Source organism: Carcharodon carcharias, chromosome 17 (genome assembly GCF_017639515.1).
Source record: "Carcharodon carcharias isolate sCarCar2 chromosome 17, sCarCar2.pri, whole genome shotgun sequence".
Taxonomy (NCBI): domain Eukaryota; kingdom Metazoa; phylum Chordata; class Chondrichthyes; order Lamniformes; family Lamnidae; genus Carcharodon; species Carcharodon carcharias.
The window spans coordinates 64,011,288-64,037,782 of NC_054483.1; the positions used below are offsets into that span (position 1 = coordinate 64,011,288).

A 26,495-nucleotide genomic window follows, 5' to 3' on the forward strand; every position below is an offset into this window, starting at 1 on the left:
GGACCACCCAGCCACATGCACACACATATAGAGTCTCTCCCAGCAATTCAGCAATTCCCACACAGCCTGTCTCCTGCTGCACTATCTTGTACCAATCCCCACACAGCCTGTTCCAATGTAATCTCTCAGCGCTACTATACAGCCTTTTGCTGTACTCCGCATGCTCATAGCTCCCATGTGGCTTCTCAATGTTCCATAAACAACACCTCCCCAAGGAGGAATTAATTTTGGACCAACCAGGATTTCAACTGATCAGATTTGGGAACAGGCAGTGGCTACGACTGTATCTCAAGTCATGGGGAAGAATTTCCCAGGCATCAACCCGCCCATAGTAACTTGAATGTACTTTACCTAGCTAATTTAAACTGTTCATATGATTAAATTTATGGGAGCTGATATTCCTGTGGGACCAAACTTTCACCCAAACCTGGCCTGTCAATGACTTCATTTCCTATAATCAAGGTTATTTACATTTTTAGGGTGAACGCTAGGGCCACTTACAGCTTATACAGATAGACGTGCCTTCTCAGGGCAAATTGAGACCAATGGTCTACTCCAAATTTGCACCAGATGTCCACATATGGATACTTTCCAACAGGGCTTACCAAATATGATCAGGAACAAGAGCCTTGACTCATTTCTTTCCCCTCTCTAATTCAGGGGTGCTGGGTTAAATGTAGCACCCTACCTATCGTCCCAGCTGTGAACAGTTAATTCACCACAGATCAACAACTGAAATTAGGGATAAACATGTGACACTGAGAAACATCCTTACTGGGGGTGGGGAATGGGCGGTGGTAGACAGGAATCTGTTGAATTTTGATGTCTTTTAATGTGAAGCAACGAGTGATGTAATGAGCTTAGCAAAGTTATTGACTCGCTTGTCACAGACAAAGCTCCAGGTGTATATGCTATACTGGCTGAACTTATCGAGCACAGGAAACCAACGCTCCTACAGCATCTGCATGAATTCCTCTGTCTCTGCTGAGAAAGGGGGCAGTGCCCGAGGATATGCAGCATGCAAAGATTGTGACCCTATACAAGAGCAAAGACAACCTCAGGGACTGCAACAACTATCAAGGCGTCCCCCTGCTGAGCATCGTGGGAAAAGTATTTGCCAGCGTTGCCCTTGTCAGATTGCAGATCTTGGCTGAATGCATCTATCCCAAGTCCCATTGTGATTTCAGGATTGGAAGATCTACAACTGACATGATCTTCTCAGTCCGACAGCTGCAAGAGAAATGGCGTGAACAAAGACCACTATATATCGCTTCATCAATCTCACCATGTCTATTTAAACTGCTAGAGAAAATTAGCTGCCTGCTGAAGCTGCTCAAATATGATCTCCTCTTTACATGACAACATGTAAGGTCAGCTATGATGGGTAACATCGGAGCCCTTTGAGATCCACAGTGAGGTCAAACAGGGCTGTGTTCTGGCACTTCTGTGGCATATTTTTATCTTTGCTGCTGTCACATGCCTTCAGGTAATCTACAGAGGGTGTCTACTTACATACCAGAACTGACAGGACGCTGTTCAGCTTTGCTTCTCCGAGATCCAAGACAAAGGTTTGCCAAGTCCTCAAGAGAGTTGCTGTAGGAAGATGATGCCAACCAGCATTCCATACCGAGGACCACCTTCAGTGGTAAAATAGACAGACTCTCTCACATCTCTAAAGACATTTGTCTTCTTGATGCTGATGGTCAAACCAATGTCGTGGTGCAGGATGTTACCATGCTGCCATCTGACCATTGACAATGTGATGCTGGAGGCTGTTGATAGTTTCACATGTCTAGGCTCCACAGTCACCAGCAATCTGTCATGTTGCTGAAATCAACACACACATTGCAAAGAGCTGCAGCTGTTAAGTCCAAGCTGAGTAAGAGAGTGTGAAACAACAGCAACCTGACTAAGAACACCCAACTGCAAGTAAACCAAGTCTGTGTCCTCAACCCGCTCCTCTACAGCAGAGAAGTGATACATGGACAATATATGCTAGACGGGAAAAGGCTGAATAATTTCCACCCTGGCTGTCTCAGATGTATCTTCGGTATCTCTTGGCAGGACAAGGTCACCAACTCAGGGGCCCTGAAGCATGCTAATTCCATCAGCAAACACTCATTGCTAAGCCAACGACATAAGCATTGGCTCAGCTACTTTCATTGGATGGATAACAGCCATATACCCTTCTGTGCAATGAATTGGCCACTGAGTCACAACCTGCTGAACATCCATACCTCCTCTAGAAGGACAACTGCAAGCAGGATATGAAGATGGCGGACACTGGCACTGACAACTGGGAGACAGTCACTGACGGTTATGGCCTCTGGAGGCTGACTGTTTGGACGGGCATTGGAAGAGGTGAGAAGAGGCCAAGAAAAGGTTCCAGGGAAAACAAGAGGCCAGCGAGTCATGCACCTTCTCAGCCCATTCCTCTGTAGAAAATGTGACAGGCACTGCCACACCAGAGTAGGGCTCTTGAGCCACACCAGGGGATACTTATCACAGAGGTGACCACCAAGTGCAAACCATCATCTTAAAGACAGAAGGCTGCCACAATAGTCAATAAGTAATTCAGTAAGAATGAAAAGACGAGTAACCCAGTATCAAGCAGCAAATTACTCTCCTACTTGGCTGGATAGCAGACGTGATTGGTAGTTCTGGAGTTGAACATGTGCTTGAAGAGGTGCTTGTTGTGCTTTCAAATATTTAGAGCAATTCACCATGTAAATCTAATATATAGAGATTTTGGTAGTACAGGTGCAGAACAGTGTTATGCACATCTTGTAGGATACACAGCCCACTCTTCAACGTCTACAATAGGAAGTCCTCAAGCCAGTCTCTCTGCTCACTAACTAGATTCGGTCCTCGCACATTAGATCTACTTCAGGAGCACCAGTGTGATACCAACTGAAAATTCTAAATGTTCCTTCAGACAGATTACCATGAAGCACAGAGTATTGTGTCAGACACCAAGAAATAAAGGGAGGCATCATGCAACAACAGCAGGGAGATGATTAATTTGCCATTGGCACATTTTAGAATCTTCTTTCTGCAGATTTCCTTCTGGGTTTTAAATCAGAATTGTTATATGAGTGAATACCCAGAAGCCTAATTTTAAATGGTCATATTTTATTCCTCTGCTTGTAGTGTAATAATCTTTCCCCCTTCTGCTCTTTTGGCAAGGCCACTGAAATCTAATGGTGCCATTGTGATTCGCACCATGTGTTCTTGGCGTAACTTACAATATTTGAGCAAAATGAACTTTGTTTAAAAACTCCCAATGGCTCCCCTACCGCGTAGAACATTGTTTAGGAATACTGTCACATTCATACCGTTTGAGCTAACAGTACATCTGTTTCAATGTTTTGATAAAAGACGACATCGTAATAGAAGACGACAAGAGTTTGAAACTGCATACTCAGCTAAACTGAGTATACAATACAAATTTAGGCTCCTGATTTCCTACAGAAATATAAATACTAATTCCCAATTTGTATGTATGGCCCTAACTCTATATATTACATTTACATGGTGAATTGCTCTAAACATTTGAAAGCACAACAAGCACCTCTTCAAGTACATGTTCAAGTCCAGAACACAACAGTACAGATTATAGTAGTGAAAGGTACTGCGTCTTCAAAGGGGATGGATCTGGAGCTAACTAACTAGTGGAGGGGGATTTTATGGAGCCCACAACAGTGGAAACGTGGCGTGAGAGGTGACTGAACTAGGTGGGAACCGAAATTTTAATTTCCTGATGGCAGGCTGAGATGCAGAGATTAAATCAATGATGTGTCGGGCCCCATACTGTCCCATGATTCATTCCTAATTGTAATATATTTGCATTCCAAGAATATTCATTAGCATAAAATGCTTATTAATTACGCCCCACCTTCAAGATAAAGTCAGTGGCACACGAGAATCTCATGACACCTGGTTCATGGTGTTTTTTTAAATTAATTCATGGGATATGGACGTCACTGGCTGGGCCAGCATTTACTGATCACCCTCAATTGCCCTTGAGAAGTGTGAGAAGGCCTTCTTGAATCACTGTGGTCCCTGTGGTGTAGGTACACCTACTGTGCTGTTAAGAAGAGAGTTCCAGGATTTCGACATAGCGACAGTGAAGGAACGGCGATATATTTCCAAGTCAGGATGGTGAGTGGCTTGGAGTGGAACTTCCAGGTGGTGTTCCCATGTTTCTGCTGCCCTTGTCCTTCTAGATGATAGTGGTTGTGGGTTTGGAAGGTGCTGTCTAAGGGGGCTTGGGGAGTTCCTCCAGTGCATCTTGTAGATGATACACATTCTGCCACTGTGCGTCAGTGGTGGAAGGAGTGAATGTTTGTGGAAATAGTACCAATGAAACGAGCTGCTTTGTCCTGGAGGGCGTCGAGCTTATTGAATGTTGTGGGAGCTGCGCTCATCCAAGCAAGTGGAGAGTATTCCATCACACTCCTGACTTGTGCCTTGTAGATGGTGGACAGGCTTTGGGGAATCAGGAGGTGAGTTAATCGCTGCAGGATTCCTAGCCTCTGACCTGCTCTTGCAGCCATAGCATTTATATGGCTAGTCCAGTTCAGTTTCTGGTCAATGGTTCCCCCAGGATGCTGATAGTGGAGTATTTAGTGGTGGTAATGCCATTGAATGTTAAGGGATGATGACTAGATTCTCTCTTGTTGGAGGTGGTCATTACCTGGCATTTGTGTGGCACAAATGTTACTTGCCACTTGTCAGCCCAAGCCTGGGTATTGTCCAGCTCTTGCTGCATTTTTATATGGACTGATTCAGTAGGAGAAGTCGCGAATGGTGCTGAACGTTGTGCAATCATCAACGAACATCCCCACTTCTGACCTTCTGATCGGAGGTCATTGGTGAAACAACAGAAGATGGCTGGGATGAGGACATTACCCTGAGGAACTCCTGCATTGATGTTGTGGAACTGAGATGACTGACCTCCAACAACCACAACCATCTTCCTTTGTGCTAGGTATAACTCCAACCAGCGGAGGGTTCCCCCCCCGATTCCCATTGACTTCAGTTTTGCTTGGGCTCCTTGATGCCACACGTGGTCAAATGCTGCTTTGATGTCAAGGGCAGTCACTCTCACCTCATCTCTGGTGGCATCCAATAGTCAGCTTGGTGCAGTTGTGTCTGTGGTCAGCGGATTTCCTTGTTAACTCTGCAGCACAAGCAGGAGAATGGCAACTTGCATGGAGGCTCAGCAAGGTTGAGTCAGTGATGAGGTCGGGGGTGGGGAGGTGGGGAGAGCCGAGGCGGGGTGGAGAAAGGGTGTGGATTTAGGTTGGGGGTATAGGGCAATAGAAGACGGATTCAAGAGAAGCCAGGACATAGAGGAGTGGAAAAGGGAAGAGCCTGGCATTCTGGGTGTAATGGGAGATGATGAGAAAAGTCAGCCAAGGCAAGAAAATGCAGGGCCTAAAGGACAGTGTCAGTATTGTCCACAAATGGGCCCATCTCAGCATGTTGTCTGGCAGAGTCCTTACAGGGCTTTGAGTTCACCTCCAACACTTCAATTATTCCCCGCTGAGAGTGAGCTCGGACAATATCCTTTACAATATATAGATGGGAGGGCCAGCTGAGCATGCAAGTTCAGCTATGTCTCACAGAGTGATGAATACAACACTGGACATTAACATGAACATTCAATAAAGTGAACAAAAAACACAACATTGTTTCTTCCACAATAAAGGAAATGTCCTTAACTCCCTTGTAACCATCAATGCGTGCTGACTGTGAGCCAGTGCCAACTATCTGGCTAAGTCTGAACAAATAACAATGATGCAAACACAAATAATGGGAAACCAATCTAACATAAAATAACATATTAGTGAAATTTTAATTTGAAAAACACCAATGCCACCTTTGTGTTCTTGTTAAGCCTTATGTTAATGGCAATGGAGTTGGGCAGGAAAAGTTGCGGTCATGATTAAGTCTCCCTATTTATCCAGGAGATTCTGTAGCCTGCCTGTATCTGCAGCAACATCAGCTGACAGTGGGTTTCACCATTGGGAAGTTTCCCCTGCCACGTGATCGTACATATCTCCTGCACACGCCGCTGGAATGTAAGGTTTAATTGGAATTGCGTGGGAACCAGGAAAAGGCAAGACAGTGGAAGTGACACGCACTTCCTGTTCCATCAGGAACGGCATGCCACGGTTAAAATTTCTCCCATTAAGTATGAATGAGAAGTCAGCAGCAAACACCTCAATACTTTAGATGTTGTAGCGTTTTATTTTCAGTAAAATATCACACCTTTTCCCTTTAAAAATGAAATAAAAAATAGAACAAAGAAAGGTTATTTGACCCACTAAACCCACTCTTTTCACGGACCCTCTACAATTTACTTTGTCTTGGTTTCTTGAGGGAAAGTTCTAATAAGTGCTTTCTGATCCATAGGGGTTATTATGTGCAATCCATCCTCAGATCTCCATTATTCAACCTTAGCTTGCTGTTCTCCACAAATAATTACTTCCCTCATCCAAAACCAGCAATGCAGGAACCATGAGGCTAACTTGCCTCTAGTAATGGAGGTCAAGTCTAAAAGTCGATGATAATGTGGCCTGGTCGGTAATATGCTACTAATGTTCAAATTTTCCAGTTTAGCTCATTTGACTGATTAAGGGCAATCTGTGCAAGTGGAAAATTGTAAGTAACTTGAAACATAGAGGAGTCAAAACTGGTCTATGGAAGCATTGCAAAATGGTAATAGTCAATTAACAGCCCTCTTTTCACACTGCCGATTTTCTTTTCCACTGGCTTCAGGGCAGGCTTGTAAAAGAAGCTACCAATTCACTATTACCCATTTTTCACTGTCGCCAAAAACCAACTTCACCTTTGGGTACACTTGATTGGGAGGGTCATAAACCTGCTGAAAGCCTTTGGAATAGTTCCAGAACCATCCCAACCCATCAGCAGCCTTTGCAATGCAGAAGTGGAAAGGCATTAAGAAGCGACAGCAACAAGTGAAGGAAAAGAAAGACCTAGGGCTTGGTGTCATAACTCAAGTTTAGTCAGCATCTGTGTCAACTCTGCTGTAGAATGTAACAAGGGCACCATGTCATCCCATAGAGGGCAGATCCATTATAGAACTTAATTGAAATGCTCTCCTTAAGAACAAGAGTATTAGTAATTGAAGCAACAGTGCAATCAGTAGTTTTCTTTTTCAAATTGGCCCATTTTTAAGATTTCGTGTCATATTTAGGATAAAAGTACTCATAATCACCTGGATGTCAAAATTGGAGTGACACAGCACAGACATACAACCTAAGGCAACAGGAGGTTGTGATCTTCCTGCATAATGAATGAAATGTGAATTTATGTTCATTTGTTCTGTAAGTTATATAGCCTTAGCAGAATGAGATAATTCATAAATGTACAAAATGAGAATTAGATGCTCAAAGAAAATACCACTTCACCAACAGACAGTAAGCTGTTATACTGCATCCATAAATAATTCCCAAAAAGTTAAAAACTTCTGAAACCAAAGCTCAATTAAAAAGAACTCCCTCAAAGTACTCCTGGCTTACAACAGCCCCCAATTTCCTCTCATCAACCTTACCAACTTCATTTTTGGAATTTCTATTGACGTAACTCCTCAAGAGCTTTTTGGGGATAAAGGAAGATCTTCTACTTGTGATCATATAATTTTTAAAAACTATCTCACATTTTAATATTTAAATGAAGGTCTCGTACCCACTTGTTTATACAGCACCTTACGCAGCTAAAATGCTGGCTGGAAGATTATATGCTGCCTGCAACAGGCGGGAATCTGGCGATTCTGATTTCCACCTGAATTCTCTGTTTCTTGCCCCTTCTAGACTGGCAACACTGGCTATTTAGAACAAAGAATTTGTCCTAAAACATTCAACAAACGAATGTTTCCCTTTGCTTTATTAAAGCCTACACTGTAGCGGAACAATGTTAACCGTTACGACACTAATTCAGAAGTAAGTATGAATCTGGGCCCTGTTTAAAATTATCTTGGAAGAACATGGTAATTTTCTATATCTAGATCTTTTACTTCATGCTGCAATTTTCTCATAGGGCTGACTCTGAAGAGGCAAGTATCAGGGTCCTTGAAACACTCACTACATTTCTAAGGTCAAGTCATCCCAATCTTCATTACCCTATTTTTTATAAAGGTGCGCACACAGCACATCCACTGACTCCATCGGCTAACAGCTAAAGCACTTCAATTCAAATATACTCCAAGTGTCAGCGAGTTCGAGTGTCAGCGAGTCATTTCAATGTCAAAGCAATGCTGCTTTCACTAAAATGGGCATGAAAGGAGATAAGGAAAAGTTCCCTGCCTCAACAAAGCATTCACTTAACATGACAATGCAGTAAACATGCACAAGCTTTTGGTTTTTTAATTAGAGCATTGCTGCTGCAATCATGGGGATCTGTAGTAGGAACTTGCAAATGAAAAATGTGCTCTAGCTGTAAGACAGTGTTTTAATGAGAATTAAATTTATGGTACAGGCACGCTATCCTCAGGTGGCAGTCGGTTTAAGTAAGGCAGACATCGGGCAGGATCTTCCCCCCGTTGGGGGGGGGGGTTGTGTGGGAGCGGGCACAAGCAGGCGGGTTCCTGATCGGCACCCCCAGTCAGGGCCACGCCGCCATTTTACGTGGGCAAGCCAACTAAGGCCCGTCCAGCGTGACATGCGCCAGGAAGCACTATGCTCTCCCTATGTGGGCTGAGGGGTGGGGGATTCCCTGAGCCGGGAGTGCACTCTTCTACGCATGCTCGCAAAACAGCGCACAGATCTCCCTGAGGCAGAGTGCTGCCTCTAGAAGATCGGCTCAGGTTTTAAACATTGAATAAAGATGAGAAAAAAAATTGACGTTCCCTCATGTAGCACTGTCACATGAGCTGGGACATATCCATTACTTTAACTTAAAAATTTCTGGAACATTCTAAATCCCTCATGAAACCTCATCCCGCCCATGGATGAGGTTTCATTTTTTCTGAAGGCCACCTGGCCTCCTCGCCTGCCCAGCAGTCTTATGGTTGGACGGGCAGGTCTATTAATTACTTTATTAATGGCCTTAAGTGGCCGTTGACAGGTCACCGAGTCGGCTGTGCACCCGCCGACCTGAAAATCTAAATGACACAGGGTGACGGCAGGACACACGCCCGCGGTCACCCCGTATCATTTTACGCATCGGCGAGCGGACCCCGCCCCTGCTCGCCAACCTAAAAATTCTCCCCATTGTCTCCTGACTTCTCTGATTGGTTCAACGTATAGCTCAATCTTGGAATGTACCTAATGTGGAAAGTAGAGACAACTTGTGACAATCAATTTAGCTTTATTTTATTGGTGAAAATTCATTTAACAATATTGGACTATAGAGACTGTATTTCAATTGAAGATTAACCTCCTGTAATTTCTGTAGGGTTTCTTCCAATCCCCTGCCATAACGTAGACAGAAAGTTGGCAAAAATTCAAGAGCATCAATGTAAACAGAAAGAGGAAGAGCACATGAAAATGAGAGAAAGAGAGAGGCCAAGAAATAGGAAGACAATAGGAGTGGGGTGTGGGTGGAGGGACAGCAAAGGAGACAGAATGAGGGGGTTGGGGTAGAGGGAGATAGAGAGGGAGAGGAAGGTAAAGGTAGCGAATGTCCTCAGTTTCTTTAGTTCAATGTTCCAAATTTCAAAATTATGTGTAATCAGCGCTTGCCATGTAGTGGCCAGTGCCTGACCCACGTATAGGACAGTATTTAATGGAGGTATTACCAGCTCCACATTGCCTCTGTTCAGGAAGGCTTGTCAAATTAACTGCCTCAGGCACTTGATTAGGCAGCAGCGGGCCATCCCTGGGATCAAGGACCCCAGGGTGGAATCCCCACCCTCTGAGAGCTGTCGGCCAGAAGCCAGCAGTTGTATATTGCTCAGCAACGCTACCAGTGGAACAGTGGCAGATGCTGGTAGTGCATCCACCTGAGGCCCTGGACTGCCAAGGGACATGGGTCTCAGGTGAGTGATGGCAGGATGGGGGTTGCAGGGTGGGGTTCTCAGGGGAGAGGGGGAGGAGGGTCAGCAACAGGGGCAGGCTTAGCAGGCTCCCCACTCTTGATGGCAAGTCCCTTCACCAGGGAATGAGGGACTCCAACTGAAAGCCAGCAAGCAAGGCTTCCTTTATGGCGAGTCCTCCACTCAGTGCTGAATAAATACCATTAATTGCCCACTTAAGGGTCTCAATTGGTTCCTTCCCAAAGGAAGGACGTCAGTGAACCTTCACACCCCAGACTAAATCAGGGCAGAGGTAGGAAGGCAGTGGGGTACCCTTCCTACCACCATCCCATCTGCTTAAACACCCACCCATCATCAAACTGGAGGGCATGAAATTATGCCCATATGCGATACCCTGGGAAGTCTACAAAAGTCTGCTCTGGAGGTCTTGAGCTTATCATTGTAATTAATGGCTTTGATGGAATTATTTTAGACCCTTGCAGATTACTTAGAAAGCAAAATTAAGTCAGTTATCCCAACAGCGTGCATCTCTGTCTTTCCTTATTTGTAAATAAATGTGTCTTTAAGTTTTAACCTGAGCATAATAGCCTGACAGTGTCATATTTATGGCCTGTCAGAGTAGACAGAAGAATATGACATCTCACATTCTCTCTGGTGTCTTATACCATAATATCTAGGTTAAGTACCAGTTGTGTGTCATGTATTCCTATTCATGCACATATAAGGCTTTGGTTCATTTCTTGGCCTCCTTATGGACAGTGACTTGCTGGTGTATATCTAAAGTATTGGGAGGAAAACTGTGATCCTTGCAAGCCTGGTGCAAATGAAGTCATCAGATTTTGTTGTGTGCTGTGTTGGTGGCAGAAGACCAATTAATTCAAATTCATTAATGTTTTCCCTCTTACATTTCCAGAGCTTGCTTAATTGCTTACAGTATTTCCCATTCAGCACTGTGATGGGTGGCTGGGTAATGACAAGATGGTCACAGCAGGGAAAGGAAAGGGAGATCTTAGAGAAGGGAAAGGAGAGAGGAAATTAAGAAAAAGAGAAAAGGGAAATGTGAAGTAAATGGATGGCAGTAAGTGAAGAGAGGAAGGTAAGGAAAGAAGGGCAGCAGTGGAGGGAGAAAAGAAGGGATGAGTGAGGGAAGATGGAAGGTGGGAAGAAGTGAAGAGGGAAATGAGGGAAAATGGAGAAGGGAAGGGGTACAGAGAAAAGAGATGGGAGGAAGGGAAAAAACGGAAAGGATAAAGGAAGAATTTGCATTTAAATAATGTTTAGTGTGTCCTCAGGAGGTTCAAAGCTCTTAGCAGGCAGTGAATTGCATTTAAAGCGCAGTCACTGCTGCTACCGATAAATGCGTCAGCCAGTTTGGACACGCCAGGGTGTCCCAGATAGCAACGAGATAAATTACCAGTTTTTAGAGGTGTTAATTGAAGCATAAATCAAAGGAAGGAAATTGGAAAAGGAAAGAAATTGCCTTTATACATCCTTCAGACAAGTGTAGAAAGCAACTGCGTAAGCCAATCGGTGAACCTTTTGCAAATCACTCCATATTGCATGAGGTCAGTTAGACAGGCTTAAAATCAGAAGCTCCAGCTAAAACTAAAGTAAATTGGGAAACAACGGGCAAATGTAAAGAAGCAGATTGTCCAAAATAAATGGTGCAATGTTTATGGATTGTAACCAGATATTCCAATAGAAATGGTACGGTATACTCATGTGGGAGCGCTTTGTCTTCCTTTAGTCTTTTTGTAGATGCCTTTTGTTTATTTCTTCACTTTATAAAAGCACAGCTGTAGTGGTGACAGAGTGAAAAGTTTCCTTGCCTGGTATTCCTGTTAAAATTTCCCATGTAGCTGCCTCACTCATAAGCCTGGGCTCTCGATTTTTTCAATGTTCAGAAAATAGACTAAACAATTTGTAAATTTGTCAGATTTCACCTGAGGGTAGCGGGGTGGTGAGGGTGGGCTGTAGTAAACCTGTAAACCATCCCATGGAATTGCCACAAGATAAAAGAGAGAATTTTCAAGGTCCCGGAGCTGAGCAAGGGCCAAACAAGTGACAGCCAGGAAATCCAGCAGCTTATCTATAGAGGTAAATCCAAAACTTAATATATGGTGTTGGGGTTGGGGGGGGGGGGGGGGGGGGGGGGGGGGGGGGGGTGGGCGCAATCCCAGGGTGGGGCAATGAAGGGACCAAGAGCAGATCCCAGAAGGAAAAAAAGTGAAAACTGGGAAATAAGAATGCTGGTCCAAATTGGTCTTCTATACCTTAAAATTGAACACCAGTAGAAACTAAGAAATAAGAGTACTGGTCTGAACTGCTTTCTCCTTCCGGGGGTGTGGGGGGTAGGGGGGTGATGTTGTGTCAAGTCAGGACGTGCACTCACGCAAGTCCATCAGTCCTACGGTGCTTCTTGGAGCAGCCTATAGGTGACTGCTTAAGGGCTGCGCCCAGTAGAATGCCAGAAAACAGGGTTGGCACCTGGCAGTCAGCAGGGGAACCTAATTTGCAAATTAAAGTACATTCATCTCTGTTTTGGGCAGGAAGGCTGTTTGCCTGTTTCCTGGTCCACTGTGGGAGGGGAGAGGGGCAACAGCGACAATGGGGCGGTAAGCACTACACTGTGGCTTTGGACCTTCTACTCCTGTCTGAAAACCGGGTCAGAAATTGGCCTCAAAGTGTCCACCAGTTAATTAAAATAATTTGTATCTTTGCTGTTTCCATGGTCATCAACATATTAATACTGACTTAAAACTGCTGCAACAATAATAAACGAAATGGAACTGGGCAGCACATTGCTGAACTTCCAAATTTGGAAACGTTTGTTGAATAAAGTGAGCAGGTCTCCGGACTACTGCGGAAGAAGTGGTGGAATCACATGTGGACATAACTGCTTTCTTTTGGTCACGTCAGGCCAATTGATTAAAGCAGCAAGAACCAATTACAAGGAAGAGAAATGTACAGCTACAAAGTCTTATAATGAATCAAATATGTTCCATTACCTCCCAAGCCAATTGAACAGATCCACAGACCAAATGACTGGAAGTAGGAAAAGAACACAGCCAGATTTTTCTTTCGGGAAGTGAGTGGGGAATTTCCTCGAAAGAGATATTTACAGACTAGGTAAACGTGCTTTTCAGACAATATCTCATAAGTAATTAATCAGTCTGAAGAATAATTTGACATGTATCTCCATGGAAGGTTAATTGTGTTATCTGGTAATTACTTTCATTTTCACATCATTGGTGTAATTGCATTAAACATTCGGGGCAGGAATTCCCCCTTCATGGGGAGCGCGAGTCGGGAAATTTGCGACATCCTATTCCTGACTTCTGAAAGCCAGGCCCATGCAGGATTTTCATCTTCCAGAGTCGGAGTCAGACTGAGTTGTGGCCGCCGCCTCCCGAAGCAGGCAAAAGGCAGAAACAGAGGAGGGCAGATGATGAAGCCAGCAGGTTAGAAGGCCTGCCATTCACTAGCACACTGGCCCAGTGCTCTACATGGCTGATAGGCTCCCTAGCCCTGACCTCTCGCCCCTTACATATTCCATACCTCCCATGAACCCCTCATATCCTTCATACCCACTGCATGCTCCCCATGACCTCTCCATGCAAACAATGCCCCTTCTAAGCCCCTTATGTATCCTCAAACCCCCATGGTTCCTCCATGTCCCCATGAATCTTCCAAACACCCCAAGCACCTCCATACGCATTCACCCAGCATCTACTACATATGGGATTCATGAGCCATATAATAACTCTGGGGAGTCTTTGAAATGCTCATAAAATATATTTTGGAAATCATCCATTCAAACTCCAGTTAACAAAGGTTACCCCTCTTAAAAGCTCATAAAACTTTACAGAGCCCTATAGTCAATTACTGAATTAAAACATATTTAACTTATCAAGCAACATATAATTATGGCACTTGAAGTTGGCAAGAGCTTTAAGCTTATTTGTCAAAAGGTTCCCAACTCCACTGCAGGCTTCACCCAAGGTTCACAAACTGACATACCTGATATAGTGCACACAGTCTTCAGGAACTCACCTGCCTCAAAGAAAATACCAATGTCAAGGAAAATTGCATTTACAGCAAGCATTCAAATGGTGATCGACGTCACTTTATTTGAGCAGTTCATGCCCTGGGATAAATGGCGTCTGTCGTGAATGGCCTGGTAAGTACAAATTTTCAGGCCACCACACCCCCCAGAGTGGGCCTCCCAATGTAGGTTTGCTCAGCGTCTGAAGGGGAAAATTCGGCTCCCGATATCAGATCATCTTTGTGTCAAGGTGTAGAAAGGAACAATCTGTATATGCTAAAAATTGGTACAGATATGGACTGAATTTGGTGTTTTTTGGATCCCAGTAATTACCAATAATGAACCTGTTGGGATTGCAACAATAGCAATCGCTTTCCAAGATTGTAATTAGGATTGCAACCCTAATGGTAATTACATCACAACCTTGAAAGTGCTGTCCAACCTGGCATTACTGAACTTCTACTACAGTTAATTTCAGAAAAACAGTTCTCACAGTTGTACAATTACGCATTCCTGTCAAGTTGACAAAAATTTAAATGCAACAACTTCAATAAGGCTCAAGTACAGAGCAGTTGGGACACCTTGTTCATTTATATCCTTTTCAGAGTCACAGGGTTCGACTTTCATTGTCGGCAGGTTTCAGGAGAGTCCCAACCAGCCATCTGACCATCCCAACAAGAGGGCCTGGAATCTCACCACCTCCTACATGTGGAAAACTAATTACCCGAAGTATGGTTACAAAGGCCAGTCGGTCTTAGGTCATAAGGTGTTTAATCTGTGGACAGGTCCATCACAGGAGTGGGGGGGTGGAGGGGCAGCAAAGATGGTGGCCCAGGTTCCCACACAAGAAATAAACTAAAACTAAAGCGCTGGGTTCCTGTTCGGCTGAAAGGAGAAAAGGTTAGCACTCCCCTTGATAGGGATGGAAGGGGCCCCAGTGGCCTTACAACGCACAAAAGATTAAGGCATTGCCATCTACTTAGTGGCATCTAACCATTTTTGCAAACCTTTTTTGTTTGCACTTCAGTACATTTTGGTTTAATGTTTGTAATGTTTCCTTTAAATGTTGTCTTTGTTCTTGCAGTCTCTAATTTAGGGGCTGCTTTTACTTTGTCCCTGATTTTATTAATTTAGCTTATTTGGTTGACTCAAAAGAGTTAAACCACCAGCTGAACTGTGCAGTGTGTGCATAGTGTATTCCACTCCCAGTTCTGTCTTAAACTAGCAATTGTGGTACTATGTATGTCACAGGACTCTGATTTGCATATTATAAGGGCCTATTACTTGATTCAGACTGGTGCTCCAGATACCCAGCAAGGGTAGAGACGGCCACACTGTCAGCAGGAATGGGGCACACAGTCACTCCTCACCATTTTCGGTATGCTACCACCCTGTTGCTGCCTGCTGGGAGGCTGCAAGATCTCTCCTGAATGCCAATCATACCTTAAATTACAAGGTGGGCAAATATAAAGCACAGTGCCAGCTGTACTTAGAGAGAGGATTGCAGAATTGGTTTCAAGTCAGTTGAAATTTATGCTTAAAGCCAAATTCCTCTTTGGTCAAGAATCCAAACCATTATATGGGTTCATGCTGACCTACTGGCAACACCTCTTCCCCGCCTTCCAAGCATGTGGTTGACAGGGAGATGGTGATGGATACCAGAGACAAAGAGATCTCTTCAATAGGGACACCAAAGGGTTTGCATGAAGGCCAATGGTTTGACCACCAATATTACTTTTCTAAGTTAGTTCAGAGGCAGCTCACGATATGGGAATGCTGCCGTGGCATTTCTCTGCTGAGAATATGAACCTTAACCAGTCTGTTCCTGAACACGTTAACGGATACTCTTAGCAACTAGTTACACTCGGCAAAATAATATTAAGATAAATTAAATTAGATTAAGAATTGGTCACACTACCTTGTATTTCCTTCTTTGGCTCAGTGTCTATTTTTATCTGGTAATGTCTCTGTGAAGTACCCTGGGACATTAAAGGGTTGATCTAAATGCTTGCTGCTTGTGTTTTCTGAAGGAGGATGTTAGGTTAGCCTGTAGAGAACGATGTGACTAGATGTGACTAGATTTACATTAAGATAAAATTCTCAAATGCTTATTCAAGCATGGGCATTAGTGAATCCTATTTCATGGACCTGTCAGGAAGATATGATAATGTTATTGGAATTTATTGTCAAATAGTCCACAGCTGGTCTGAAGGCTTTGATGCGTTAAAAGATATGCTAGGTTTGAAATGTTAAGTAGGTAAACATGGGGGAAATTTAAAATGTAAGTGTAAAAGAACTTCTGCATTTTTAAATAAACTAGACCAGCTTGAATTCAAAAAGATGGAGTGAAATATTGTACCTAGCCAGGGAAAGTTAAGAAACAGTGTGTTTATTTTATCCCAAAGATTACTGGTAAACTTTTAGTATGAGAGATTTTTATTATCAGAAAGGTAAAGACCAAAGACAATGGGGAATCTGCATTCAAAAGGGAAAATATGTATAAAGGAGATAAGGCTGTGTGTAAAGGCATACGAAGTGTGAAAAACCTTCAGTATCTATGCCTCAAGTTGCTGTCTTCAATTAACTAAAGTTAAGAGAATTCACTTTGAATTGGATTGCTCAGGGTATGTTTCTTTGCTTGGGTCTTTTAAAATATATGTGTCTTACTGTTGCCTTAACAGAAGTGTAACTCGGAGTCAGATTAATTAGGGGATTTAGAAGTTATTATCATAGTAATTTGTAGACATTTGTATGTGCTTAACATCATTTCTCTTATTAATAAATGTTTAATCTAGTTTTGTAAAAAGCTATAAGGCTCGGTGGTCTTATTACCACTGAATTCAAAGGCCGCAGCTCGAAACATACAAATTGAAAAAAATCATTGTGGCAGTTGTCTCAATTTTCCTTCTGGGATTTGAACAACTCAGCATTTACCTTCAGCTGTGCCATAACAGCCTCACTTCCCACATTTGAACAGCTGTGTGGAGGATCCAATGTTCATACCTTTATTCTGTTTTTGCCACCATCAATCACAATATTAGAAAACGTGATTTTCCCCAACTTCACTTTCTTGCCCTAAATCTTCTCTCCAGATGTTACTAAGTCAGTTTTCAGCCACAGTATTATGCAAAGAGCTTCCACGTATTATGGGACACTGCTCTAAATGCTGTTCCCTCCTTCTCAGACACACACACACACACACACACACACACACACACACACACACACACACACACACACACACACACACACACACACACACACACAGTCAGCAAAGCAGGTAAAATAGAAGCTGGGATATTTTAATGTAAAGCTCCCACATTACTCCCTAAAGTATTTTGATAAACTGAGCACAGTTTACGTAAAATCTCAGTTCTGAACACAGCCTACCCAGGGTTGTCACTGGAATTTTAATAAATCATAACAGTGGCTCTGTGAATAGTTTAACCAGCTGTACTGTGGGTGTTTTTGTCCACTGGATTTCCATAAATCATTAATTTCCACACTGTGTACACTATACAAAAACAATCTCACTGTACAATTATCAATTCTGCATTACATTTTGGCCTAAATCGTCCAGTCTCTGGATAGTCAGAGACCGGATGTACCACCCCAAGATGTGCTATGGAACCCCTCGGAAGTCCCAACACACAGACTCCATGGGAATTGCCCAGAAAGGCGAACTTCTGCTTGGCAATTCCCCTGTTCCTGGGACCTTCCGAAAGTGTCTCCAAGTTTGAGTCAGAGATATTGGATGGTTCCGACTTATTGACCTGAATAGTTACCCAGGAAATGTTAGACAGAAAGAAAAAAAAGCCTAACTCCTGGTAACTATGCAACTGACATCCCAAACACTCTCACTGACCTCCCTACCGACTCCCCCATCAACAGCACCCCCCCCACGACAAGTATCCATCCTGACCTTCCGATTAACCCAACCCCTGTATCCCCACTGATCTTGGACTCTCCTCGTCCCAACCTGACCCAACCCCAGCACCTATCTCCCCTTGAACCCTCGACCGATCCCACCGCCCAACTCCCTGCCCAATCACCCAATTCCACCCAAATCCCCAAAACTCCCAAACCCAACCTAGCCCCCAACCTGACAACCCCTCCTGACCTGACCCATCTACCCATTCACCCACCTGCCACCCTACCCCCCTATCCAACTACAGCCCCACCTCACCCACCTGCCACACTACCCACCTACCACCCTACTCATTCACCCACCTGCCACCCTGCCCACCTAACCCCGTACCTATTTACTTGCCACTCTACCCACTCACCTTACAAAGCCTACCCCGTTACCTGCCCTACCCTCTCGCCCACTTACCTTCTTGCATAGCTTTCCAAAGAAGCTTTGGGACATTTAAACTCTATTTGCCAGAATATGGAAGCTAGTGCCTCTGCACAGATTCTCTCCACTGCTCCCTCCCAGGTTTGCTGCACTGAGTCAGGATCCTCCATCAGAAGATTGGCCAGAAAAATCAGAGGGATGTAAGTGGGTACTTTTTTTGGCTGATCAGGGTCATAATATAAGGGCTTCAATCTTGTTCGGAAGAGTTGGGTCATTATATCTTTCCCAAAACTAATTTATTTCTGGAAAGAGCAGTTCAGGTCTGTAACTCTGAGGTGCAGTAATGCTGGTTATACTGGCCAGTTTGGACATATTACTGCTCATAAAGCAACAGGAGCAATTTGCAAGGAATTGTCTTGGAAATGAAGGTATCAACATGGTCCAACTTGTTATTCACATATTATTTGAGGTATGGGGGAAAAGGGTCTTGAGATGCACAACTATTGAGAAAAGGAGCATTCTTGGATTTGAGGGTACTGGAATGGTGGGAGAATTGGGGGGAGACGATGGCTTAGTGGTATTGTCGCTGGACTAGTAATCCAGAGACCTAGGGTAATGCTCTGGGGACCAGGGTTCAAATTGGCAGATGGTGGAATTTGAATTCAAAAAAATCTGGAATTAAAAGTCTAATGGTGACCATGAATTGATTGTTGTAATGCCCTTACCTGGTCTGGCCTACATGTGACCCCAGACCCACAGCAATGTAGTTTGCTCTTAAATGCCCTCTGAACAAGAGGAATTAGGGATGGGCAATAAACACTGGCCTAGCCAGCGATACCCACATTCCATGAATGGATAAAAAGAAATTAGCCAAGGAGTGAAATAGGGTTACTAACTTGGTTACCCTCACATGGTTGAAACAAATATGGTGATGAATGACTAGACTAGTCGTGGGACAGATGTGTTTGAAAATGTTTAAACCTGTCACAGTGAGACTTGCACATGTTCTTAAAATTACCAAGGTTGTAAAGAAATTGTCAGAGCAGAGACAATGACTAACCTCGTCATTGTACATACCTCTTTTTACAAACTTTTTGTATCTGTTCTCAGGTTGTGAGTGACACTGGTAAGGCCTCATGTATTACCCTAAAAAAGTGATGGATTTTCTCCTTGAGCAGTCTTTGAGGCACTGGTGTTCTGCATCATGTGGAGTTTTGTCTTTTTTAGAAAAGCTTAATATATAGTTAGAACTGTATCATTTAATTCAGATTAGTGTACTTAATCTAAATTATTGTTACCTGAAGCAACCATCAGTGCAGCAATACTGAACTAATCTTCTTGGTATTGTTCCAATTTTAGTGCATATGGTGCCCATCTCTGTCTCCAGTATGAAACCAAAGATGGCAGGGAATGCAGAAAGGATGATGAATGACAAACAGCTGTTAGAATGCACATGAAAAATGGACATTTTCTGCATGTCAAGACAGGAAGACATATGATTGGATCTCATCAGAGGCAGATTTTTCCCGGTATGCTGAGCTTGGAGCCAGGAGGGTGCTGGGGAAATTCAGGAAGTTTCTGGCATTGCAAGAGTATATAAACCAGTTCACTCTGGGCGTCTGGGAGGAACTTAGAGGGCCTGTGACTTTATTTTGCTGTTTTGGAAATAAACCTGTTTTTCAGCACAGGGCTAACTGCAGACTCATTCTTCCTCAACATGCAATTATTGAAATGAACAAGGGAGACAGATCGGCTGCATGCTGAACAGAGGTGGACAGCCACTTACCATAGTTAAATGCCCCCAATTAGGGGCAATATTACCAGCTTGGGAGTGGCCCCACTCTCCAACACATATGGAGGCCACCAACCTCATGCCTCACTGTGGCAGTCCAGAGGGTGAGGGTGGGGAGGTGGGGTCATCAGAGTCAGAAGCTCTGAGAAAGAGGAAACTGTAGACAGGGAAGACAGTCTCCGTGTCCTCAGTGAGCCACCTTGAAGGATTCTCCCTCCAATCCGCGGGGCTGCTGTTGTAGGGTGTTGGTCACAGTTCGATAAGTCTGAAGAAGTCATTGTAGGCAGATGTAGGTTAACTGTGTCTTTAATGACTCTAAGATTTATTTACAAATATACAGTAATGGTACAAGCTAGGAGCTGCCTCCATGCTTGCTGGTACACACAGATCTGTCCAAAACAAAAACAGAATTACCTGGAAAAACTCAGCAGGTCTGGCAGCATCGGCGGAGAAGAAAAGAGTTGACGTTTCGAGTCCTCATGACCCTTCGACAGAACTTGAGTTCGAGTCCAAGAAAGAGTTGAAATAGTGTCCAACACTAGACTGCCTCTGGTGTGGGTCATGTCCTCTTACTTCGGTGTGTAGGCAGTACTGTACTCAGTTCTACATTAACCCTATATGTCCCTGACTCTTATACTACACTTCCCCCCCCCCCAAGTCTTTATCTAATGTATTTTAAGTGATTACAGTTTACCTTATGCCTTACATCATTATTACTATTACACATTTACATTGTCATAACTACATAACCACCACCTCATCTCCCCCTTCAAGTCCTTAAATTCAAAGGTTCAGGCAGTCTGGAGACCTTATAACCTTTCTGTATCTCTTTGCAAGACTGTTGGAGGAGTGGCAGGCTCTGTCACAGCTGCTTCTCTCAGTAGTTTGGAAGTTGTTCTGAAACCTTTTCATCCTTTTCTTCCATTCTTTCATGTTGAACTTGGTCGGGTTGGCTGTTGTGCTGGTCAGTGATTGCTACCCTAACTCCTTCCTTGCAGGGCAGATGAATATTGTATTCGTCTCCTCGCCACTTTTTTCACTTCTTCCATCATTGTGTGGGTCGTCGTGACATATGTGGAAGTTTACATTTCAAAAATGAAACCCTCGTTCCCACTTGTTTCACAACTTTTCCCAAATTTTTGAGCACTTTCTTCTTTTCCAGTTGTTTTTGAGCTTATGAATCTTTTCATTCAGCTCAGCAACTACTCTGGTGAGTTGAGTTGTCTTTGTTATTTGCAGAACTTTTATATAAGTCTGACAACTTCACCTCAGGGAGAATTTTCTCCCCATTGGGTGAGCCATTCAGGAATAGGCATGTGTGGGCATGGAGCCGTTCGCCACCCGCAATCGGCTCCACGCCACCATTTTACGTGGACGGGCCAATTAAGGCCCATCCAGCTTGAAGCTCGGCTCCCGAGGATAGTGGGCGTGGGCGGGCGGTGCCGGAAGTGCAATGACCGCTGGGTCCAATGGCAACCTGGCAGCCTGTTCAAATAGAGCGCAGACAGCCTTGCAAAGGCTGTTTATCATGGCCAACAGGAGGGCTCCCCAGAGCACTGCTGGTGAGCAGGCCAAGCAAGAGGGTAGTGCAGTGAGGCACTGTGTCCCTCGGTTTTCCGCTGAGTGCCTAGCTGCCCTCCTGGAGGAGGTGGCATGACGGGAGATCTTCGTTCTTAGGGATGCGAGGAGGAGACCCCCCCAACTGACCAAACATGTCCGGGACGTGGTGCGCTCCCATGACATGGGACGACGCATGTTGGTCCAGTACCGCAAGCATTTTAATGACCTCTTGCACTCAGGAAGGGTGAGTACCATGTTGGCAGAGGTCACTTAACACAGCAGGTAAGCTTCCCCCCAGCCACCCACCCACCCCCAAACTCTGAGTGCAGTTACAGCATTGAATCATTCACAGCATGTTCCCTCGCTGGGTGGGCCAGCAGGTATTGCCCATGCCTAGTCACCCTGAGAGGGTTGTGCTGAGATGGGTTCTGCACCCACAGCATGTGTTAGACTGACACCCAGCCTACTGTTTTGGGAGCTACCTCAAGGATCTGCACCTAGGCACAGTGCTGGAACTGCGAAACATGTCAAAGTCAGGCTGCTGTCAGGGAGCTTCCAGGTGGCAGGGTACAAATCCATCTGCTGCCCTTGGTGTTCCACGTGCTTGTGTGTCCTTACTTTACAAGGTTAGATGGTGTGGTGGCAAATGTGATGGGGCACCATGTGGGCAAAGGGAGGTCTGCCCTGGCTTCTTGGTGTGTGCTGTAGGGTGACGATTCACTGGAGCTCTGCAATGTCCCAATCTGGTTCAGTTGGCAGGGATGCAATGGGAATCCTGGTACAGAGTGAACTAATCAATGCTTCTCTCTCTTTTTCAGGAGAAGATCGCATACAATGCCACCGAGCAACTGACTGGGAGTCTCCGCAAAGATCACCCACCAAGCCCTGGAAAGAACCGGAGGCATAGAAGTTGAAGGCAGCCGTGACCTTCAACACCACTGGCATGGGGTGCCCACCCACACGGTTGGCGCAGATCTTAGGGCCTATCATCTGACAATTGGAGGTCACTGTCTCCCTTGAGAGACGAAGCCTCCTTCGGCACTACACCTCAGACATACTGAGGTAGCTGCTTTGCCTACTACATAACCTGGCAGCAGGATAGTGGTATCTTCCGCAGCCCCTTCCACCTTGGACTTCCTGTTGGCCCTGCGCCCCTGGTGCCTGTGCCTCTCCTCCCAAAGGTGACTTCCCTTGGAGGCTGAATGTAGACTCCTGGCCTTCTCCTCCTTCTGGCTCTCCCTTCCTCCTCAGAGGAAATGCCTCCAGTGGATAGCACAAATCCCATTCCCAGGCTAAGGGAAGGCTTCCTGAAACCTGCAAGGCCCCAGAAATGATGTTTACTCTGGAGTGCAGACCTGAAGTCTGTTACTGCTGTCCAAGGAGCTGTGAAGAGTTTTGAAGTATTCCTGCTCACACAGGCAAGTAGCAGTAACTTTAATCATTAAATTTCTGACAAATAACACTCACGACCCCAATCACCCCTCTTATCCCAGTTTATAAAAATGTGGCCTACCCACCTGCCCATTGCGCCTGTGTGACAACCTGAAGATCGCACGGGCCTTGAAAAATTGGCATCAATTATTGGCTCAAAGGCCTTAAGTGGCCTGTTAATTAATGGCAGACGTGCGTTGGAGAACATCGTGTGCCCGCCCACTGAAATATCGCGATGGCGCACGCCCGACATCACCGCTCGTCATTTTATATATCAGCGTGTAGGGCCCGCCCCCACACGCCAACGAAAAAATTCTGGCCCTGGACATTTGTTTGGAATCTTTCTTCTGACTTTCTTCTGACTGCTCCTTGGTCACTTTCAATTCGTTCGTTAGATTGTCAATCTGTTCCATAGAATTTCTCTTAGTTGCTTTCGAAGTCTGGATTTGCTCTTCCATATTGCGTATCTCAACCTTCGTATTGTTCAGATTGGACCTGAGTTCAAGAAGGTCATCAATTTTGATTGTTAATTCTGCTTTCAAGCAACTGTTCTGATGCACCAACAATTCTTTCTCCTGTCCCTGGCGTTTTGCACAATGCTTACAAGAGGCTTTTGGTGCTTGAAGTTCATCTAGTTTTAATTATCTTTGTTGAATTTGCTTCTGCAAGTTCATCATTTAAGCATTTCAAGTCCTCTTTCAAGTGCTTGACGTCCTGTAAATGACATTCCAGTGTTCTCATCAGTTCTCATTTTTCCTTTACAAACACATCTTTTGTACATGAAAATTGGTTCTCTACACTGATCAGCTTTTCTTTAGCAGAGCATAATTCCTCTGAGCTATCCTTCAAGCTCAGATTCTATAATTGCACTTTTGCCAATTGTTTCCGAGAGTCTTCATGGTCTTTTGTGAGGAGTTCTACTTGCTCTTGCCATTCTAGGCTCTTGATTTTCATCTCTTCATCTAGATCTTTGGAAATGTAATGTTTTCCCAGGTGTTCTTCCATTTTATTCAGCTCTGTAGTCTCTTTCTTGTACCTCTTGGCTTCTTTCTGGAATATGACATTCCTGCTTCTTCAGTTCTTGCAAGGCCACAACTTCTTTGAGTGTATTTTCTGACTGCTGTTGTGCCTGGTTGTATTTTTGAGAAGAGAATTTCTAAACCACCAGAGAACATCATGTCTAAGTAGAAATTGTATTTTTGGTTGCTTTTCCCAACTCCCACTTAGAATTGCTAAAAATGGAATTCAGAGTTGTTATTCCTTCCTGGTACCTTTGTGACACCTCAGAAAATTGTTTGTTCAGATCTCAGACAGTTTGGTTCATTAAATACTTTAATTTATTGTGCCTTTTCAAAAGGTATATACGCAGTTTGAATTTTGTGTTTCAAATCTTCCAATTCAGCTTTGAAGCAAACATTTTCCACCTTTATTTCATTTTACTTTTGCAGGGTTTGTATATTTTCAATTTCATCAGATAGCTTTCCCTCATTCACACTCAGCTGTCCATTCTGCTTTGCCTTCTGCTGTTGCAATTCAGGAAATGTGTTGGGGTTTCCAAAAATATATATTTTTAGGGCTTCCAGAAAGTTCCTTGCCTCTTTGTTGCCCTTGTGTGGCTTACTCGAATAATGTCTTTTACCCTTTCATAGCTTTACTGGTGGTTTTCTATCCCTCTTTTTAATCTCTGTGTCCTTCATAACTTGAAAATCAAAATATTCATCAAAGGTTTTTAATATTTCACTGAGGCTGGTTAAGAATTCATTAATGTCTTGCATTTGGATTACTTTACCTGCAAATTCACCAAACCAGTATGAAAAGATATTAATCTGGGCTTTTTCTGAATTTCTACTTAGACATGATGTACTTTGGTGGTTTAGAAATTCTCTTCTCAAGGACACTAAATTTTCCCATTAGATTTGGCCCTTGGAGGAGTCCAAATTGTTGCGGATGAGTGGAATTCTGATCCATGGTTAAATATTTAAAATTGCAGATTCTTCTTTAAGAGCTTTCTGAATTTCAAGATGTCGTCGCCATTCACCTGGAGAGAGAGATTTCCCGCACTTGTTGATTTTGGTGGGTTCTGCTATAATGGCAATCATGCTCACCTTGGAAAAGTAAATTCTCAACAGTGGCTGCCCCGGACAGCTACCTACAGAGCTCTCTTACTCAGCATTTATGCTTAAAGTTGTAAATTTGTCAAATCCTGGCTGTAGCTTGCCTTTAGCTGCGTTTAAAAAGGCGTGATTCTCTCAGGGTATTCAATTAATAATTTATAAATCTTTCTGGAGCAAGTTTGGACACCACATGTTAAAGGTGCCGACTTGGGGATTGGGATTTTAGCAGCGATTTTTTTTCAAACCGCATTTCTGACTCTAAAATTTTTAACGGTTTCTCAGGACTTGCTGTCGCCTGGAATTTTAAAAGATTCAGGTCACCCTTGCTAGGTTCTGCTGACTCTGCACTCTGGGATTTCCGGCTGGACTTCCAATTGAAGATGCAATGGAGTCTTCTGCTGGAGTAAGGAATTTTAAATCTCTGCCTTCAGCTTCCAAACTTTACTTTGGAGACTGTTCTTGGCAATTTTTTCTCTGTGTCTGTGCTTCAAGAGTGTCTTTTCAGATCAGAATACTTGGCTGAATTTTTCAGCCTTCCAGCATTTTAGTTTTTCTCTGCAGTTCCTGCAAGGTTTTTTTTAACAAGCTACCACCATGCTGTAGGTGTTGGTCACATTTTGGTAGGTCTGAAGAAGTCTTCATAGTAATATGTAGGTTAACCGTAAATCTCTATTCACCCTTAGACCTATTTACACATATACAATAAAGGGTACAGGCTAGGAGCTGCCTCCATGCTTGCTGGTCTACATGGCTCTGTCCAACACTCGAATGACCCTGGGTGCAGATTCTGTGCTCTCTTAAACACCATATGGACGTTACTGTACTCAGTTCTACATTAACCCTATATGTGTCAGACCATTACACTATACCTACTTGCTTGGCCCCTCAAAATCATTTTAAACCTACCCCTCCAAGGGCACCATCATGTTAAGATGCCCTCTCGATCTTTGACCTGCCTCAGCATCACCTTCTGATTGGACCGGCAGCAGCAGGAGTCCACCAGCCATCCTTAATTGGACAACAAGCTCAAAAGTGGCCAACTAGGAGGGTATCTCTGAGAATATCCCTGCGGTAGTCTCGCTGCCCGCAAATGTAGACTCGGGACTGCCATTTGGTCTAGACATCAGAGTCCCAAAGCCACAGGAAAATTCAGCCCAATGAGTCAAATTTAGGCCATGGACTAACTATTTGTTTAAGGAAATGTCAGACTTCTGTAGGCCTCAGCTGGTAACATTCCTGTTCATCCCACATCT

General features: G+C 44.0%; 1 protein-coding gene and 1 non-coding gene across 6 annotated transcripts in view; one reads left to right on the forward strand and one right to left on the reverse strand.

Moving 5' to 3' along the window:
* Positions 1 to 26,495, reverse strand: part of plce1 (phospholipase C, epsilon 1) — a 418,731-nt gene that overhangs the window by 205,664 nt on the left and 186,572 nt on the right. The gene's annotated exons all lie outside the window — the stretch shown is intronic.
* LOC121290281 lies at positions 14,926 to 15,050 on the forward strand. The gene has a single exon (XR_005945755.1). It is a non-coding gene; the product is annotated as a U6atac minor spliceosomal RNA (small nuclear RNA).